This window comes from Coregonus clupeaformis, chromosome 1 (assembly GCF_020615455.1).
Source record: "Coregonus clupeaformis isolate EN_2021a chromosome 1, ASM2061545v1, whole genome shotgun sequence".
Lineage (NCBI taxonomy): Eukaryota > Metazoa > Chordata > Actinopteri > Salmoniformes > Salmonidae > Coregonus > Coregonus clupeaformis.
The window spans coordinates 50930011-50946801 of record NC_059192.1 but is presented as its reverse complement, the minus strand read 5'-3'; the positions used below and the strand labels follow the sequence as shown (position 1 = coordinate 50946801).

The 16791-nt window shown below is 44.5% G+C and overlaps 1 pseudogene; it reads right to left on the bottom strand.

Annotated features, from left to right (window-relative positions):
• Nucleotides 1–4354, bottom strand: part of LOC121570206 — a 167232-nt pseudogene extending 162878 nt beyond the window's left edge.
• Nucleotides 4355–16791: the final 12437 nt, after the last annotated feature.

Genomic DNA, 16791 nt, shown 5'->3' with positions numbered 1-16791 from the left:
CGCATCCTGTTTAGTCTTAATACCGTAACTTACTTAGGCCTATATTTCAATACTTAAATAGGTTACCGTATCAATCAATCTAATCTAACAGCTCCTGTTTAGCACGCATAATATGCACGCAGCACTTGCTCCTTACCTTATTTTTCTTGAAGTCCAGTATTTTCCACAACTAGTCAAATTTATTCCACACACCTGACTTCACCTTTACCTCCTGAGCAACCAGTAAACATTCCCCGTGTAGAGTATATTTGTCACATCCTCTGCATCCATTTTGCTGTCACATGTTACGGTGTTCAGAGTTTGTTATAATCAATTTATTGATGTGATTATGATATGCTATAGGTCAGGCCCTATTGGTCACGTGCATGAGATGCATACATGTGTCACGTAAAGAGAGCAAGAGTTGAGGGAATAGGGAATGTTTTTCCTAAACAAATAAGGGGTTTCTGTAACATAACTTTTCAGTCACAAATGGCTGTAATTAAATCGCAACTTCAGCAACGCAGACAGCATGATACAAGCTGTTGATGTTATGTGGTGGTCGCTGCAGCAGGGAGAAGGGGCCTCCTGTAGCTCGGTTAGTAGAGCATGGCGCTTGCAACGCCAGGGTTGTGGGTTCGATTCCCACGGGGGGCCAGTATGAAAAATGTATGCACTCACTAACTGTAAGTCGCTCTGGATAAGCGTGTCTGCTAAATGACTAAAATGTAAATGTGAGAGAGCGACTAAAACACATGGGATGTGTCTATATATGGAAAAATACATTTTAACATTTCAACCAATCAATTGGTCGAAAGAATAGACTAGCATTTATTTTAGTCGTGGACAGCCCTAGCTGAAATGTGTGCCATTGCCCGGTTATTAAAAAGGGACAGGCGGCTATTTGAGACTCTTCGTTTAATTGTAGGTTTACGGTAATGTAACTCCATATTCTCATTAGGAAGATCAGCATATTAAACAATGCTCTGCAGGAGAGCATTTGGTATGTGTGTGCAGGCTTTTGGCTGTTGGAGGGGCATCGCTGAAGGGGGAGGAAGAGGAGAAAAATGTTAATTTATAAAGATAAGTCTAGCTATGAGGACAAGGCGTGTTGGCCTGGTGTAATTGCATTTAATGCATTGGTTGTGTGGGGCTCATTAGCATTGATTGCATTGTGCTCACCTGATGGGAGTGAGGAAGGGCTGAGAGAGGGAGAGAGAGCAATGGGAAGGAGGAGAGGCTGGGTGTACAGTAGCAGAAGACTGGCAAACCTGAGCAAACTAAAAATGGCCCTGCAAGCTGGTGCGGCAGGTAGCCTAGTGGTTAAGAGCGTTGGGCCAGTAACCGAAAGGTTGCTAGTTTGAATCCCCGAGCTAAATAACTATAATACTAAAATCACACACACAGGATGATGAATCTAATCCATGAATCTAATCCATGAAGGGTAGTGAACAAGTGCACCAGGATTTCAGGAGAAAGGAGAGATTATTGGGACACACAAAAGCAAATGCTTTCACTGATAAAGCTGCACTGAAATGTTTTCATTACAGAATGTCATCATAGCAGAAACCAAGAAAACCAACCATCCATTCCGAACTGTCTTGTCATTTCAATAATAAATCCATGTGTTTTGAGACTGATATTCAATGACAACCTGACATGCACCAAATGCTATTCTATTTCTATTTCAGATTTGTCAGGGAAAAGAACAGCAATTATGGAAAACAATTGGACCTCAAATAAGACCGTAATTCATAAAAGGTCCTCACATTAAGCAGTAATTAATGTAAGGCAAATCAATATGGGAGAAATATGACTTTCTGAATTGCTCAGGGCCTCAATATTCAAGCAACATTTAATACATTACATTTATGTAGATTTCAGACTAGTCAGTGCAACTGCCTCATATCTCTCCTACAAACGCACACACGGGAACAGGGAGGGAACTAGCTCCATTTGTATGTCATCAGTGTAGACTTGCTGAATTAAAAAAAGTAACTTGCAGTGTAATGAAACAGGGCTAACGCTTCATTCACAATACATCATTTCAATACAGTCTGATGTCAGAAATGGCAGAGAAGTGATGTCTCAAAATCACAGCCTAGTTTGCTTTATCCAAATGTAGACCAAAAGATATGTCATGTCTATTCCAACAACAGACCATAACTATCCCAGACAACCATTACATAGCTAGTGCTACATCACTTCATTCAACTACTGTGCCATCAGTGACTGGATGATGGGCGAGAATTATATGAAAGGGCTGATTATTGTGCAAAGCCAGTGACCTCGGATTTAACACAGATGAGCATACATACATATCAAGAAAATAACCGAGCATACATACATACATACATACATGTCAAGAAAATAGCCGTGCATATAGCCGCCGTGCATGGTGATTGTCCAGAGTGACTTACGTTTTCCATCACCGGGGCAGGGATGCTTGCCCCACGTGCGTGACCGCAGCCTCAATGCAGTAAATTGACAAAAGAGTGTTCAGCGAAAGAGCCTGACAGCAATTAAATCACTATTGCTGCCTCTCATATTATTATATAATGTAGCAAGAAAACATTACGGAGCCCAAAGCTACTCGTTAGTTGAACTAGCGAGTTAAACATAATTTTGCTAGACATCTAGCTACTTGTAAATACTGGTGGAAATGTGCAAGTTGCATCCTCACGTGGGGATGCATTACAGGCTGCTCAGCACACGTATGTGGTGTGAACAACATTAGGGTGAGCAAAAAAAGTGGAATCGGCGGGTCACCTTCAAAATAAAAGTCCCCCATTGCAACTTATGCAAACGAATAAAAATAGTGGCATCATGACACAATTGGATCAGATAATGCTAAACAAGGTTGGAATGTTATATGAATAAAACAAAACTACAATTATTTAATTTTACACAAACATGTAAAGAAAATGTTGGAAATAGCACTGTGGATGTATTAAGACTTCAGAATGGACCCAAGATCCATAGCATAGTACATTGCAATATGAATGTCCAATACACACAATAGGCCGAATAGTGAGGTTAATTCCCACTGTTAAAGTCGCGCAAATAAAAGCTACAATGCTAATATTTGTGAAAACTCTTCAGTTGTGTTCTGTGAGTGCCACTGAGTAGGCTGATAACCCCATTTCATGGTCCCAAGATCCATAGGTAAGCTGTACATAAGCTGTACATTGCAATATGAATGTCCAATGCACACAATAGGCCGAATAGTGAGGGGATTTCCCACAGTTAACGTCCCGCAGTAAACGCTGCAACGCTAATTTTTGTGTAAACTCTTTAGAATTGTAATCTGTGGGAGTCACTGAGTAAGCTGGTAAGACTGTATGTAAATTGCAATATAAGTATGCCCCCAATGCAATTCTGAAGTCTAATACATGCAGTGCGATTTCACATTTTTTTAGCTGTTTTTTTTGTCCAATTAACTAATTGTCTTTTGTGGAATTTATGTAACATTCCACCTTGTTTAGCATTATCTAGTCCAATTGTGGCATGATTTCACATTTTTTACCCTTTGCACGTTTCAATGGTTAACTTTTATTTTGAAGGCTAACCACCGATTCCACTATTGCTGCTAATGTAGTTCTCTGCACACTGGTGGCTCGCGCGAAGGCAGAGCGAGGGCTGGTGCGATGTGGCACAGCATCAGGCGAGCTCGCTACCGGTATAATAATATTGTGACAATGAGGTCGCTAGCTGTAGCTGGGTTTAAAAGTTACAGTATGAGTCTATGAGATGAATATTCAGTCAATTGCATGTGCCAAAAATGACTAGTGTGCGGTCTAGCCTTTGAAGTGCGCCACTACTCCGTTCTCCGCTACAGTGTTAACGTTAGATTCTAAACTGTCAAATTGACAGATAGTTTGCTAGCCAACAAGGTAGCATTCAACCCTGTATTATTATGAAGTAGCTAACTAGTTAGCTTCAATTAATGAAATCACATAGCCCAAATATTTTACATTGAAGTCAAATGACATGTAATCAAACCATTGACAAACCGACTGACAGTGGTTAACTGCGAGCCATGCATTTCTTCGTCTCCACATTAACAACTTTAGCTAGCTAACTACTCGTTAGCTGAACGTATTAACCACCAGCAAGCTATAGTTAACTATCGTTTGCTTGTAGCTACAATATTCACAAAACACACCCAACTAGGTAAAACTACACCAAAATCTATGTAAAATTTGATAAAACTGCTTGTCGAATAAATGATTAATAATCTCTCACCTGCAGAGCTGAAAACATTCTGCTTCCATTCAGTTGCCTCGCTTGGTGTCAGAAAACCTCTGAGCACAGGAATCTCAGCGTCCCGCACCATCCCAAATTGTTATTTGCAGCAGTCTTACAATGAAGTCAATACTGTTTCCAACCGGGATCTGTGTAATTGTAAATTGACAAAAAAAAATATATATATATATATATTTTTTTTTTTTTTTTTACTGCTGTAATGTAGGCTATTTCAACTCAGTGGTATACATTTGTGTATTTCAACCCATGTGCTGTGAGTGACGTAAGTGTGCATCCATGACAGATACGCATTGCATCATGGGAAACCTAATAAGTAGGGTGCTGGCATTGATACTTTCCTAATATCTCTGGTGCTGGTCGCTCAAGTGACTTTGGTGCCTGTGAAGAACTGCTGCCTCACAGGCTGATGTTTGCGCCACTGCTGCATCACAGGCTGATGTTCAAGCAACTCCGCCCATTATTTTCCAGCCAATCAAATTAATGCAGCCTCACAGGCTGATGAGAGAGCTGTGAGGAGGAGGAGTCTACCATGTCCAGAAGGGACTTCAACATTCATTTTCTGTATTCAGGGTTCACTCAAACATCGTTTTAAGATTTGTTTTACTATTGACAGTTACTGCTGATTTCAGGATTGTATATCGATATGCTCTCCTTAAATATAAGTTAATTGATTTATTTGTTTCAGTCTCTGAATTGTTTAATCAAACTTTTCAGCGACAGCTCCTGTTTTCAGGGCATAAAAACTACAATCTGTTTCCTGATTTATGTGGGCACACATTCGCACTAGGCCCAAGCTCGTTTTCCCTGGTTTTCCCTGGCTAAACTAGCTGGCTAGCTGAACTATGCTAGTTTCCTCATTTCCAAACTTCATACATACAGTGCCTTGCAGAAGTATTCATCCCCCTTGGCGTTTCCTATTCTTATTTTGTTGCATTACAACCTGTAATTTAAATGGATTTTTATTTGGATTTCATGTAATGGACATACACAAAATAGTCCAAATTGGTGAAGTGAAATGAAAAAAAATATATATATACAAAATAAATAACGGAAAAGTGGTGCGTGCATATGTATTCACCCCCTTTGCTATGAAGCCCCTAAATAAGATCTGGTGCAACCAATTACCTTCAGAAGTCACATAATTAGTTAAATAAAGTCCACCTGTGTGCAATCTAAGTGTCACATGATCTGTCACATGATCTCAGTAAAAATACACCTGTTCTGAAAGGCCCCAGAGTCTGCAACATCACTAAGCAAGGGGCACCACCAAGCAAGCAGCACCATTAAGACCAAGGAGCTCTCCAAACAGGTCAAGGACAAAGTTGTGGAGAAGTACAGATCAGGGTTGGGTTATAAAAAAATATCAGAAACTTTTAACATCCCACGGAGCACCATTAAATCCATTATTAAAAAATTAAAAGATTATGGCACCACAACAAACCTGCCAAGACAGGGCCGCCCACCAAAACTCATGGACCAGGCTAGGAGGGAATTAATCAGAGAGGCAACAAAGAGACCAAAGATAACCCAGAAGGAGCTGCAAAGCTCCACAGCGAAGATTGGAGTATCTGTCCATAGGACCACTTTAAGCTGTACACTCCACAGAACTGGGCTTTACGGAAGAGTGGCCAGAAAAAAGCCATTGCTTAAATAAACAAATAAGCAAACATGTTTGGTGTTTGCCAAAAGGCATGTGGGAGACTCCCCAAACATTTTACTCTGGTCAGATGAGACTAAAATTGAGCTTTTTGGCAATCAAGGAAAACGCTATGTCTGGTGCAAACCCAACACCTCTCATCACCCCGAGAACACCATCCCCACAGTGAAGCATGGTGGTGGCAGCATTATGTTGTGAGAATGTTTTTCCATCGGCAGGGACTAGGAAACTGGTCAGAATTGAAGGAATGATGGATGGAGCTAAATACAGGGATATTCTTGAGGGAAACCTGTTTCAGTCTTCCAGAGATTTGAGACTGGGACGGATGTTCACCTTCCAGCAGGACATTGACCCTAAGCATACTGCTAAAGCAACACTTGAGTGGTTTAAGGGGAAACATTGAAATGTCTTGGAATGGCCTACTCAAAGCCCAGACCTCAATCCAATTGAGAATCTGTGGTATGACTTAAAGATTGCTGTACACCAAGGGAACCCATCCAACTTCAAGGAGCTGGAGCAGTTTTGCCTTGATGAATGGGCAAAAACCACAGTGGCTAGATGTGCCAAGCTTTTAGAGACATACCCCAAGAGACTTGCAGCTGTAATTGCTGCAAAAGGTGGCTCTACAAAGTATTGACTTTGGGGGGGGGGGGGTGAATAGTTATGCACGCTCAAGTTTTCATTATTTTTTTTATCTTATTTCTTGTTTTTTCACAATAAAAACATATTTTGCATCTTCAAAGTGGTAGGCATGTTGTGTAAATCAAATGATACAAACCCCCCAAAATCCATTTTAATTCTAGGTTGTAAGGCAACAAAATAGGAAAAATGCCAAGGGGGATGAATACTTTCTCTCTCCTCTGCTCTTGTCCTTCTAGACCTGTCTGCTCCCTTTGATACTGTGAACCATCAGATCCTCATCTCCACCCTCTCCGAGTTGGGCATCTCCGGCGCGGCTCACTCTTGGATTGCGTCCTACCTGACAGGTCGCTCCTACCAAGTGGCGTGGCGAGAATCTGTCTCTGCACCACGTGCTCTCACCACTGGTGTCCCCCAGGGCTCAGTTCTAGGCCCTCTCCTATTCTCGCTATACACCAAGTCACTTTGCTCTGTCATATCCTCACATGGCCTCTCCTATCATTGCTACGCAGACGACACACAACTAATCTTCTCCTTTCCCCCTTCTGATAACCAGGTGACGAATCGCATCTCTGCATGTCTGGCAGACATATCAGTGTGGATGATGGATCACCACCTCAAGCTGAACCTCGGCAAGACGGAGCTGCTCTTCCTCCCGGGGAAGGACTGCCCGTTCCATGATCTCGCCATCACGGTTGACAACTCCGTTGTGTCCTCCTCCCAGAGTGCAAAGAGCCTTGGCGTGACCCTGGACAACACCCTGTCGTTCTCCGCTAACATCAAGGCGGTGACCCGATCCTGTAGGTTCATGCTCTACAACATTCGGAGAGTACGACCCTGCCTTACACAGGAAGCGGCACAGGTCCTAATCCAGGCACTTGTCATCTCCCGTCTGGATTACTGTAACTCGCTGTTGGCTGGGCTCCCTGCCTGTGCCATTAAACCCCTACAACTCATCCAGAATGCCGCAGCCCATCTGGTGTTCAACCTTCCCAAGTTCTCTCACGTCACCCCGCTCCTCCGCACACTCCACTGGCTTCCAGTTTAAGCTTGCATCTGCTACAAGACCATGGTGCTTGCCTACGGAGCTGTGAGGGGAACGGCACCTCCGTACCTTCAGGCTCTGATCAGTCCCTACACCCAAACGAGGGCATTGCGTTCATCCACCTCTGGCCTGCTGGCCCCCCTACCTCTGCGGAAGCACAGTTCCCGCTCAGCCCAGTCAAAACTGTTCGCTGCTCTGGCACCCCAATGGTGGAACAAGCTCCCTCACAACGCCAGGACAGCGGAGTCACTCACCACCTTCCGGAGACACTTGAAACCCCACCTCTTTAAGGAATACCTGGGATAGGATAAAGTAATCCTTCTACCCTCCCTTACTTGAAAAGTATTTATTGTTTTGTTGAACAGTCTGTGTGCAAAGGATATCATTGCTACATAATGCTGATTCAAGTTCAGTTTTGTGATCCACCAGCGTCAATGGCGTAGGGTTAGCTGGACATTTCTGCCCTGCTAGAGCTGCCCTGGTCAACTGGAAGTGCTGTTATTGTGAAGTGGAAACGTCTAGGAGCAACAACGGCTCAGCCGCGAAGTGGTAGGCCACACAATCTCACAGAACGGGATCGCCGAGTACTGAAGCGCGTAAAAATCTTCTGTCCTCTGTCCTACCGAGTTCCAAACTGCCTCTGGAAGCAACGTCAGCACAATAACTGTTTGTCGGGAGCTTCATGAAATGGGTTTCCATGGCCAAGCAGCCGCACACAAGCCTAAAATCACAATGCGCAATGCCAAGCGTCGGCTGGAGTCGCCGCCACTGGACTCTGGAGCAGTGGAAACACATTCTCTGGAGTGATGAATCACGCTTCTGTAGCCGGCGCGGTCTGCTCGTTGCCGACTACTGCGTTGTGTTCCGGTGCACTGAAGACAAGACACTGGCGTACTTGAAGGCACTTTATTGTGTACAACTCTCTCAATCTGTTCAACATCAAGGAGAGAAAATGTTCAAAACTCTACCCTCGACCAGAATCCGCCTCTCTCAGTCGAGTAGAATGCAGACTGAGTATAATCACATTCAAAAATCCAAGGAATAAAATACAACATAATTGGAAAATAAACATCGCATCTGGTGTATATCTTATGTATGTGTCATATTGCATGTTATCTCTGCCAAAAACTCTGAGCTTTTAGCCTTTACATTAATACTGTGCAAAATGACATAAACCATCTTTCAAATAGGTAATACATACAGTAATATGCACGAAGCAACATGTAATCCTTCACATTTGAGCTTTTCAGTGCCATTAAACACTAATCAATACATGAAAACATTTTAAATGAACACATATTTTTAACCTGATATTGGGAATACATACCTGTTCAACATCAAGGAGAGAAAATGTTCAAAACTCTACCCTTGACCAGAATCCGCCTAACATTTAAAAAAAAACTGAAACGTGGGCTTCAACACAAGAGGATAGAATGACGATCGCTAACTTACAGCTAAACAAAACACGAGGTTAGCTAAGTTAGCAATTTCTCAAACTCTCAAAAATAGCTAAATTCACGACACAGCTTGATTAAATGTATGTACACTCATCATATAATATACATACAAGTTACTATGTGAACTGAAACGTTTTAGTTTTAACAGGTATATCAAGTTTATATCACGCCGAAGTGAACACATACCTCTCTCAGTCGAGTAGAATGCAGACTGAGAAAAGCATGAGACAACTCCGCATATAACCAAACCAACACTCTAGAGGGCGCACTTACACAACTAACTCTCCCAATATCTGTAAACTACACGAAATGTTGAACAATACAATATTTTGGTGAAATCAACTCACAAAATAAAATAAAAAATAGAAAATGAACGGTTGCAAAAATCTGTAATTCTTTGACCTGTTACATTCACCCCTCTTTAATTGCACCAAAATCCTTCGCACGTCGAGGGTGGAAAATAACCAAAAACATATAGAATAAAACTCTTGTCCACTTGGTCCAAGATAGCCCTGGGACTCCATTTCCCATATACAGCACATAAAGCTACTTACAAAGTAAGTTAAAAGAAAACAGCAGTTGATCAGGCTACTGCCCCTTCTAGTGAATATGATGCCTTATACACCATATGAGATCTTGGAACACTTTCCCTCCAATATGAACATCTCATGACCCAGGTCATACTACTGGTAATAAAGAAAAATATCTTAATCTCAAAAATGTATCTAAAATAAAGAACGGAAAGACAGTGACCTTCTGACTCCTGTAACAAAACCCTTGGTGAGTGGTTTTTGCACCATGTTCTCTATCAAGCGATCGACTGCCTTAACAACCCTGCCAGTACGTGTTCTGACAACCTGACTTTCAAACCCTTGTACTTGGGAGGGTATCTGACTATCAGTCAGTGTAACAGGTGAATTGACGTCCGAAGACCCTGTCTCATCTAAGTCAGGAACATCAATTGGGGCAACAGAGTCAGTGTCAGTCATGTGCAAATCAGGGGGGTCACTGAAATCCGACAAGTCTCTCACAGGTGAGTATTCATTTTCCCCTTGGCCTCTGACCTCTTTAGACTGGGCTCTCGTGGGTGTCAGTTGAACAGACTTCCTGGACAGAGAGTGGGGCATCTCATTCTCCATCTCAGACTCATCAGCTTCTCCAATAGACTCAGAGTCAGAGGATGCGTTTAACCACGAACATGTACGGTCCTCAGAAGCATCTACTGCTAGGCCACTCAAAGCATCAACAGAAGGAGGCTGAAACTCACTGGCCACATCCGAGGCAGCTCCATTCGTCTCTTCATCGCTTAGTTCTGGCATGGGCAAGAAGCTCACGTCCAACATCAAATTCCGATGAACAACTTTTGTTTTCCCACTTTCGTCTCTGACTTTGTAAACGTGAGTCCGAGGGTTCCGGTCTATGATGGTATACATAGTGGCTTCCCACTTATCCGCTAACTTCCTCTTCCCTCTCTCTGCTTTATTAGCTAACAAAACTCGGTCGCCAACGTTCAAGTGGGTTCCACGAACTCTCTTGTTGTAGCCATCAGCTTGATGTTGCTGTCCTTTCCTCGCATGCTGCTGAGCTATGTCGGCAGCCACATGGAGGTTCGCCATCAGTTTCTCTGCATAGGTCTTATAATTCACCACGACTGGATCCCTCAAGACTTGTTTGAAGACCATGTCTACTGGGAGTCTGGGGACTCGACCATACATCAAATAGAATGGAGGATATCCAGTTGTTTCATGAGTGGTGGCATTATACGCAAAAGTCAAAGTCTGTATCTGTTGGACCCAGTGTTGCTTAGCTGTCAGGGGTAGGGCACGCAACATACTGCCAAGTGTCCTATTGAACCTTTCGGTTTGCCCATTTCCCATGGGATGGTATGCTGTTGTGTGTGTTTTCATAATCCCTGTGAGGCTGAGGAGTTCAGCTATGAGTTTGCTTTCAAAATTGGCCCCTTGATCAGAATGTATTCGCTCTGGGAAACCGTAGATGCAGAATACGTTATCCCATAACTTCTTTGCTATTTGCTTTGCAGTTTGGTTTATGCAGGGAAAGGCATGAGCCAATTTTGTAAAGTGGTCTGTTATGACTAACACATCGACAGATCTTTGCTTACAGTCCTCAGCACTCCAAAAATCAATGCACACCAGCTCCATGGGTGCCGAAGTGCGAATGCTCTCCAAGGGAGCTCGGGCAGCTGGTTCAGGGGTCTTTGCAAGGATACAGCGTTGGCAGCATTTCACATATTCCTTGATGTCTCTTCCCATTTGCGGCCAGAAGAAACGCTGTCGGGCGAGGTGTGCTGTTCTAGCCTGCCCTTGATGCCCAGCGAAATCATGCACACCAGCGAGAGCTTTGGCCTTCAAGCTAGCAGGTAGCACAAACTGATACCTCTTCTCTCTGCTTAATGGGTCTTTGGTTACCCTATATAGGACTCCGTCCTGGACTTTTAGATGATGCCACTGCTTGCACAGTGTCTGGGTCGTAAGAGCTAACCTCCTCCTCCCTCGCCTAGGTGGTGGCTCACCCCTCTGAATGAGTGGCAGGACTTCCCTGATAACTGGATCTATTTCCTGGCTGTGCCTCAGCTCGCCGATGGAGAGGGCTGGAAGTGTGTCTTGTTCTGAGGGCACCGCCTGGGGAAGAACATTGAGAAACTGTGTTGCTCTTATCTCTGCTCCCCTTTCCCACTCTACATGAGCTTCACAAGCAGATTTCACATGAGAGGGTTCTTGACTGCCGGCCAGCCTGTCTTGAGTGGGGTCCATAGTTACACAGCACCCTGCATCATGTGCCTGGAGACACTGGGTCTTACTCCGGAAGAGATCTTGGACTTTCTCCTCTTTGGTTCCCTCCGCCTCGGCCAAAATACTTTCATAGTGCTCACTGATCAACCTTTGGCTCACTGATTTAGCAAACGGATGTCTACTCAGGGCATCTGCCACAATGTTCTTTACCCCAGGAATGTGTTTGATACTGAAGGTGTATGGGGAAAGCTTTGCCACCCACCTCTGTTCGCAAGCGTCAAGTTTTGGTTTGGTCATTATATAGGTCAAAGGATTATTGTCGGCCCACACTGTAAAAGTGTGGCCTTTCAACCAGTGGCTGAATTTTTCACAAACACTCCATTTGAGCGCCAAGAACTCCAGTCGGTGAGCAGGATACCTCTTTTGTGAGCAAGTGAGGGTCTTGCTGGCAAAGGCGATCGGGCGTGCCTTCGTTTCTCCTTCTGGTATCTGGGACAGAACTGCCCCAAGGCCATCAAGAGACGCATCAATGGACAGAACCAAGGGCTTAGAAAAGTCTGGATGGCTAAGGACCACACAATTCAGGAGCTTCCCCTTAAGGCCGGCGAAAGCGGAATCGCAGTCAAGGGTCCAATCCGCAGGTTTGAGCTTTCTGTAGACTCCCGCATTCTGACTGTACTTCCCGGCCTTTCCTCTCCGTTTCTGGCCAGCTGTGAGAGCAAACAGGGGTTTTGCGATGGAGGAGCAATTTGGTATGTAGTGTTGGTAATAAAATACCATCCCCAGGAACGACTTCACTCTGTGAACTGAAGGAGTGCAGCCATCATCTTCCATCAAGTCCCTCTTTGACATTTTGGTGATGACCTCGACCTTCTCTGGGTCAACAGCAACACCGTCACTGTCAACGATGTGTCCGAGAAACTTCACAGATCTCCGCAACAGATGGCATTTTTTTGGACTCAACTTTAGATTGTGCTCCCGTAGCCTCTGGAAAACAACCTCTAATCTGCTGAGGGCCTGCTGTTCATTGGGGGCAAATATCAAGAGATCATCTAGGTAGCACAAGAGACTGCTGAAGTTAAGATCGCCAAAGATACTCAGCATCATCCTCATGAAGGACGCTGGGCTGTTGCAAAGCCCCTGTGGCATTCTGTTATACTCGTGCAGGCCTAATGGTGTTGTGAAGGCGGTATACTTTTTGTCCTCCTCATGCATGGGCAAGTTATAAAATCCAGACGTGAGGTCCATGGTGCTGAAGACAGCATTACCGCCAAGGGCAGCCAAGCAGTCCGATTGATGGGGCAAAGGATGAGCATCCTTGATAGTTCTTGCATTCAGCCATCGAAAGTCTGTGCATATCCGGAGGTCGCCATTTTTCTTCCAAACCATCACGAGTGGAGAAGCATATTCACTCATTGATTTCCGTATGATTTCCTGTTCCTCCATCTCGGTGAGAACTTGGCGCAGCTTTTGATAGTGGGCTGGCGGCACTCTGCGATATGGAAGACGGAAGGGACGGTCGTCAGTGAGGCGGATCCTATGGGCAAAGCCCTTGGCTTCTGCACAGTCAAGATGATGCTTTGAAAATATATCCTGATATTTCTCCAGCAATGTCACAAGTTGGAGCTTGGTGGAGGGGCTCGCTTCACAATGATCAATGTCGACATTTCCTAGACCAGACTTCTGCAGTCTGTCTTTCAGGTCACCGTTGTCGTCCTGTTTCACATGAGTCACTCTAACAGAGCCAGCATCACTCTGACAGGAACCCTGGAACAGTGTGAGATCTTCAGCTGCAACACAAGTAGAGACGTCCGCAAGCTTGCTGTTCCTTTTCAGTGTGAGTGGTTTGTCTGAGATATTAGTGATTTTCATGGGAGTCCAGCCATCTCCCCATAGCGGTGTTACCACTCTCCCCACCATAATGCCCCGAGGCACACACCTGGAGGTTGTAGGCTCCAACATAACTGTACTCCCAGGTGACTTGGGCATATTACTTGGCAGTCTTCCCCACAGCAGGTACTCTTGTTTGGGAAGGAGAGTCACCGCCTGAGTTAGCTTCACTGTCCCTACTTTTCCTGGGACATCTTCACCCCTCCATCTTGTGAGACTGGTCATCATTTCTAGAAACTGTTCGCCATCTGGAGACCCTTTTGTGTTGCTCGAGATAAGTGTCCAATAACTGTTCTCGTTTTTCAGCTGATGCAGTACACGTTTCAACATGTTGGTGCCTACTATTATGTCGTCTTTCTGACCAGTGATCACCAGAACTGGGACCATGCACTTTACCCCATACAGACTTAGTTCCATGTCATACATGCACTTGGGGCGCACTTGTACTCCTCCACAGCCAACAAGGATGATATGCTGTGAGAGTTCTTGATGTGGGGTCAAGACGCTATCCGATAGTAGTCTCTGCTCTGCCTCTTCACTTATCGTGCAGGCCATTGAGCCTGTATCGAGGAGCCCTTGCAACTGAGCACAGCCATTAACTGTCACCGGTGCGTGAAATAACTCAATGAACGTCTCAACTCTGTGAATATTCTGAACAATTACCGTGCAATTATCAGACATTGCTTTACAGACATTGACATACATCTCCTTCAATTCTTCACTTTCTTCAAGGGTTGAATCTTCAATGCTCACACATCCCCTTTCCGTATGTGAGCTATCTAGTTTAAACTGGCTCCACCTTGCTCAGAGTTAGGTGGTGTGTGCGCTAACTGTGGCTGAGCGTTAATTCTTGGCCGGCGCTGTTGGCATTCTCTCTTCCAGTGGCCGGGCTTGTAACAGCCCATACAGAGGTTCGCCTGTCTACAGTGTGCAGTAGTTGAGTGTTCGGCAGACTGACAGACTTTACATCTACTCTGAACAATGGCTGCTGGCCCCCTGCTTGGTGGCACGACTGCTGTTGTGTGTGCCGTCTGCTCTAGCACACGGTTCAGCAAGCCAATGAGAGACTGCATGCAGATGCTCTCTGTCTGAGGAGAGGATGGAAGCCCCATTGCCTTTGGGTAACCAGTAAGGTCTGTTGGGTTTTCAGCAGCGACTGTCTCTGTGGTTAATGCCTGAGCATGTGCACCAATGTTCTTTGGCCGATAAGATTTGGCTTGACACATTGTTCTAGCCTCTCTCTGATGTTCAACGAGGTGTTCCTGAATCTCATTTGCTGTCCACTTTTCAGCTGTTTTGCACTTTAGGACACTTGCAAGAGCGGGGTCGGGACAGTGTTTCACCAGCATCATTGTGACTTCGTGAGAGGGGTCCTCAATGTTTCGCCCCTGCCTTCTCAGACACTCATCTGCGACATCCACAGCCTTGTTCAAGCGTATCCAATAGTCCATGGGACTTTCTCCGGCCAGAGGAAGTGTGTTATAGAAATCTGCTAAAGGCATAGAGGAGTAGGTTAACTCACTGAAATGTTGTTTCAGAATATCAAAGACGAGCTTGGAGTTCTCAGCTGGCTGCAGCGATGGCATACTGCGCAGGGTAACTTTAACAATGTCTCTAGCCTTTCCCATTAGTCTTGACATTATCTCCTGGGAGTGCTCTTGCGGGTGTACACCCCTCTTATTCAGGTAAACGCTCATAATCTCTTCCCACTCATGCACTGTGTGTTTGTCTGTTCCATCACCCCTGAAGTACGGCGGCTCTTTGACATCTGTCTTCATGACTAACTTTACTCCTGTCATGTTCAAATCAGACTGTCCATATCCTAAGTTCAGGCTAGGCGTAGGAGTGGTTTGGTTATCTGCACTACCAACAGATCTCTGTAATTGGCTAGCAATGTTCTCTCCTATTTCATGAGCTAACTGTGTGATGAGACTCCCTAGGTCTGCAGAACTCACATGTGAACTAGACACTGGCTGACGTGGAGAATGTTCATCTGTTTGGGTGTGAGTGTATGAAAATGCAGGACGGCCCACTGAACTAACGCTGCTTGCAATGTCTGGAGCATCTCTTAAGCTACGCATGTGTGGTGCGGGGGAATATTCATCAGTGCGTAAGCGTGTGGACGAGAGTACAGGTCTGCCTAGTATACCAGCACCCCTAACCGGCGTGCTCTCCACCCTACTCATAAACCTGCCCCTCCCCAGGCTTACCCCTGCAGCATCTCCAACACTAAATGGTGTCTGCGCATCCTTACCATCAGTCATTTTTTTTAAAAAAATAGAAAGTTGTAATAGACTATGGTAATGATATGTGAATCACCAGAACATGTGAATATGAAAAAAATTTGTAAAATGATAGAAGTAGCTGAGGTAAGCAATTAAGAGCTACAATTTACACATTAATGTTTGCCCTTATACTTGTCAACGTTCCGAAGAGGCTCCTACTCGTCACAGCAACCACCGGCGATCACCCTGGCGATGATCTGAAGCGAAGATATCCGGGTCACGGCACCAATGTAGCCGGCGCGGTCTGCTCGTTGCCGACTACTGCGTTGTGTTCCGGTGCACTGAAGACAAGACACTGGCGTACTTGAAGGCACTTTATTGTGTACAACTCTCTCAATCTGTTCAACATCAAGGAGAGAAAATGTTCAAAACTCTACCCTCGACCAGAATCCGCCTCTCTCAGTCGAGTAGAATGCAGACTGAGTATAATCACATTCAAAAATCCAAGGAATAAAATACAACATAATTGGAAAATAAACATCGCATCTGGTGTATATCTTATGTATGTGTCATATTGCATGTTATCTCTGCCAAAAACTCTGAGCTTTTAGCCTTTACATTAATACTGTGCAAAATGACATAAACCATCTTTCAAATAGGTAATACATACAGTAATATGCACGAAGCAACATGTAATCCTTCACATTTGAGCTTTTCAGTGCCATTAAACACTAATCAATACATGAAAACATTTTAAATGAACACATATTTTTAACCTGATATTGGGAATACATACCTGTTCAACATCAAGGAGAGAAAATGTTCAAAACTCTACCCTTGACCAGAATCCGCCTAACATTTAAAAAAAAAACTGAAACGT